Consider the following 4,780-nt stretch of genomic DNA (forward strand, 5'->3'; position numbering starts at 1 on the left):
CATTTCTCTATCATAGAATCATTTCAGTTGGAAGAGACCCTCAGGATCATCAAGTCCAACCATAACCTAACCTTAACTCTAGCACTAAGCCATGTTCCTAAAAATCTTGTTTAAACACCTTTTAAACACCTCCAGGGATGGTGACTCAACTCCTTCCCTGGGCAGCCTGTTCCAATGCCTGACAACCCTTTCTGTGAAGAATTTTTTCCTAATAACGAATGAAACCTCCTCTGGTCCAACTTGAGGCCATTTCCTCTTGTCCTATCACTTACTACTTGGGAGAAGAGACCAACACCCTCCATGCTACAACCTCCTGTCAGGTAGTTGTAGACAACGATAAGTTCTCCCCTCAGCCTCCTTTTCTCCAGGCTAAACAGCCCCAGTTCCCTCAGCTGCTCCTCATCAGACTTGTGCTCCAGGCCCCTCACCAGCTTTGTCACCCTTCTCTGAATTCTCTCCAGCACCTCTTTCCTATGACGAGGGGCCCAAAATTGAACACAGGATTCAAGGTGGGGCCTCACCAGCGCCAAGTACAAGGGGACAATCACTTCTCTAGTCCTGCTGGCCACAAGCCAGGATGCTGTTGGCTTTTTTGGCCACCTGGGCACACTGCTGGTTCATATTCAGCTGGCTGTCAGTCAACAGCCCCAGATCCTTTTCTGCCAGGCACTTTCCAGCCACTCTTCCCAAAGCCTGTAGCACTGCCTGGGGTTGTTGTGGCCCAAGTGCAGGACCCAGCACTTGGCCTTGTTGAACCTCATACATTTGGCCTCAGGCCAATGATCCAGCCAGTCCAAATCCCTCTGGAGGACCTTCCTACCCTCCAGCAGATCAACACTCCCACCCAATTTGCTGTCATCTGCAAACTTACTAAGAGTGTACTCAATGCCCTCATCCTCTCTTGATAAAGAGATTAAACAGAACTGGCTCCAATACTGAGCCCTGGGAACACTACTGGTAACCGGCCACCAACTGGATTTGACTACATTCACCACAACTCTTTGGGCCCAGCCCTCCAACCAGTTCTTTAGCCATTGCAGAGCACACCCATCCAGTTCATGAGCTGCCAGCTTCCCCAGGAGAATGCTGTGGGATACAGTGTCGAAGGCCTTACTGAAGTCTAAGTACACAACATCCACAGCCTTTTCCTCATCTACTAGGTGTGTCGTCTTGTAGAAAGAGAACAGATTGGTCAAACATGACATGCTGTGGCAGTTGCACAGCCCCCTCTCTCTCCCTTCTCCCCCCTCTTTTGATGTGAAAGGGGCATGCACACCCCACCCTCTTCCCCAACACCTCCTGCCTCTATATGGGGCAAGTTAACGGCTCCTTTTGTTTAACCATCTGTCGGCCAGCCAGGAGAGGGGAAGAGGCGCCAGACAGTCAGGAAGTTTCTGGGTGCCCACAGCCAGAGTGGGGGAGGGGGAACAGAGAAGCTTCTGGAATGCCCACGTCAGACCTGACACGACTATTACAACAGGGATCCCGCCCAGGCATCTCTTTGTGTGTGTCCTCTCGGAGCAGTGGGCCAAGAACGCTGTCATCGGCAGAATTGCCACCTAAGGTAATCTCCAGGGACTGGGATTGCCTCACTGCACCATGTGGGTGGGTGATAACCTACTTAATAGTTCCTTGCTGCATAAGCGAGTGTATTTTTCTTGCCAAAATCAGACAAGTGTATTTCCTCGCAGGATTTGTGGGTGAGGGTATCCTGTGCTTAAATATAAGCATGTGTATATGTTTCCTGAAGTCAGGGATGGCTCTGATGTTGTTTTTGTTAGCGACGTGTATGCACACTGTTGTAATAGACTTAACAATATATTTGTTAATCAAACCGGTCTAAATGGATATATTATCAGTGGCTGTGAAACCTGAGCATATAACATGATATTAGTACATGCTGCCATTAAACAATGCAACCTGTATGTAGTCTTTGTAAAAAACTTATATGTGTAAAAGCCTAATTTAGTGTACCCTGCAGAACATTCAGTAAGAGACTGACAGAGATAAGGGCCCAGTTGCATCCTTGTGTGAACGAGATAACGGGGGTCTTCAGCACAAAGCATGAGGAAAACCAGCTCAAGCCGTTGGAGCCTTGGCCAAACCCAGTGTACTAGGCCAAAGATAAGTGCACGACAAGATAGACTGCAGCCTTCATCCAAAAGCCCCCGCCCGTGACCACCCGAAGACACTGTGCAGGCGCAACAGGAAAGAGCCAATGCTGAAGACTATAGATATAATTCACTGGAACTAATTTTAATAAGGATGGCCTTTTCAAGGAAAAAGTTATGAATATGTATAGGTGTTCCTGGAATAACCATGAATATGCAATCCTATACCACATTTAACCAGGCTTGCGGCTACTGAAAACATGCACCGTGGTGGAGCAGGAGACTCCCCGGTCGCCCAGCGCTGTTTTGCCCACTTGCCGCTTGCTGCAATAAATTCTAAGCAATTTATTTCGATGAGTGAGTGCTATTTATCGTGATCGTCTATAACACTGTGCATCTCCATTGCTATTATTTGCTGCACCCCAATGATTTCCTCAACTTATATTAAAACCTGTATTTATGTTACTGGAGTGCTAACCGATTGCATAAATCCCGTTCCTTACTGGTTAATTTGCTGCACATTTTTTACCAGAATAAAAGTTTGTTTTGATCCTTGTTGTCCACCTAAAACTAATTTCGGGGTGCCTCTGTGACACATGCCTTTCATAAACCCATGTTGACTGGGCCTGATTGCATGGTTTTCTTGTATGTGCCGTGTGATGTCACTCAGGATGATCTGCTCCATGACCTTCCGTGGCAGTGAGGTTAGACTGACATGTCTGTAGTTCCCCAAATCCTCCTTCTGGTCCTTCTTGTAGATGGTTTGGATAGATTCTTGGATACATGGAATCCTCTGGCCTTGAAAATGGAGCTTTCTCAGAGCCTAAATCACTGTTTGTTCCCTGTGCCTATTTTTGGGGCCTATTTTCAGAGTCTTTTAGGCTGATTGGGTTAATTCTTTCCTTCTTGCATAGAAAGGATCAATTTTCACTTCAGTTACCAAAGCTGATTGTGTCTGTGTTCCCAGGACTTCCTGCTGATAAACAAAGGAATGCAACAAGTGTGAAATGGGGTTGTCAAGTGAGATTGAACCCAGCGGTGGTGCATTTCAATCAAGGCTTCAATCTAAGTGTCATGACTATTAAATTCCTGTTGCTGTCTTTAACATGAGTACATCTTTTGTCAGAGTACTTTCAAAAGTCAACAAAGCAAACATTAGTCCAGATTTATTCTGCTGTTTTTTTTAAAAAAAATCACATAGTTTGCTGTCTTTATCATGAGTACATCTTTTGTCAGAGTACTTTTAAAAGTCAACATAGCAAACATTGTTCCTGATTTATTCTGATGCACTTTTTATAAAAATCACACAGTTTGTTCCAAAGAAAAGTAAAGCTAGTTACTTAATTTGAATGGATTTTTTTCATTTTCTGAAAGGTTATACTTTTCCAGATCTTGCAATGAATTTTTTACTTGTTTTATCCCTTTCTGCTTTCACATAGTAGTATGAGACATTGTGTTCCATATGACCAAAGTATTTATCCTAAATAAACAAAATAATAAAGTAAATAAGTAAATAAAGTAAAACAATAAAGTAAAATAATAAAGTAAATAAAGTAAAGTAAATAAAGTAATATTTCTGGTAATTCACATCACATGTTCAGTTACTTTTCTGTTATTCTATTTTTTTCATGTACTTAGCTTGATGCCATGTTCTTCCTAAATACCGCAACTTTTAGATTTTGACACATTTGCTTGTAGTCTAGATGCTGCCTTTCACCTTTGATTGATTAGAGTAAATTGATTTCTTCTATAGTAAATTGAAGCTTGACTACTTTAGAGTTTATTTATTGTGTTTCCTCAACTCTGCCTCCTGCAAGGAGTGGTCAAGAAAGTTTTTTAGTCTGATGGGTGATTTTAATAGCCGTTTCTTGCATTTTAATCTATGTTATATAGTGTAATACCCAGGAAAGGTTTTGAAGTTTTTAGTACCACTGAGAGAACAACCTAATTTTTGTGAAATGGAGAATGTCTGTTTATTACAGTAAATGGAGTTATGAATTCATCAGTGAATTCTTAACCTTTTATTTGAAAGGCCTTCTGAAAAAAAGCTAATCAAATAAAGTTCTGTATATCCTTACTGTGTTCAATGCCTCTGAACATTCTAACCAATATGCGCTTATTCTGACTCCATCAAATTCTATGGCAATTTTGTAGTGGGAGTAAATGTCCTACAGTGCATGATAAGCGAGACTGCACCAGGGACAACAGTTCTTCACTCAAGGGTCCCCAGCAGGATTATGAAAACACCCAGCATAGAAGTTGCAAGGCAGCTGACACAGACTCACTGGTACCAAAAATGAAACAAACAAGATTTTAAAATTTAATTTGTGTTCTCACTTAATATCAGCAACTTCAGGAAAATCTTTGGTATTATGAATACTGTGGATTTTTTTCGAACTTTCATAGGAAATTTAGATCACAATCTAATAGCTGTTAGTATAGATACCCAGTGTGAGATATGCAGGACTTATTTTGCCTCAGGCTTCCTAATGTGTATGACACATGATAACTCATATTCTTAACTTGAATTCATATTAACTTAAATACAGAGCACATGGTTCTTCTTAAAATTTTGATATAATACATCTGAAATCAGACACTCAGAAAATGAGGAAGAATACTTTGATTTCAACAGCTTAAGGTTTGCCTGGTTTATGTGTAACAGAGAC

The 4,780-nt window shown here is 41.8% G+C and overlaps 1 long non-coding RNA gene across 1 annotated transcript; it reads left to right on the forward strand.

Moving 5' to 3' along the window:
- Nucleotides 1–1,427: 1,427 nt before the first annotated feature.
- On the forward strand, nt 1,428–4,188 carry LOC110358704 (uncharacterized). The gene is made up of 2 exons (XR_002413378.2): nt 1,428–1,564; nt 1,982–4,188. It is a non-coding gene; the product is annotated as an uncharacterized LOC110358704 (long non-coding RNA).
- Nucleotides 4,189–4,780: the final 592 nt, after the last annotated feature.

The sequence above is a fragment of the Columba livia genome, chromosome 5 (assembly GCF_036013475.1).
Source record: "Columba livia isolate bColLiv1 breed racing homer chromosome 5, bColLiv1.pat.W.v2, whole genome shotgun sequence".
Lineage (NCBI taxonomy): Eukaryota > Metazoa > Chordata > Aves > Columbiformes > Columbidae > Columba > Columba livia.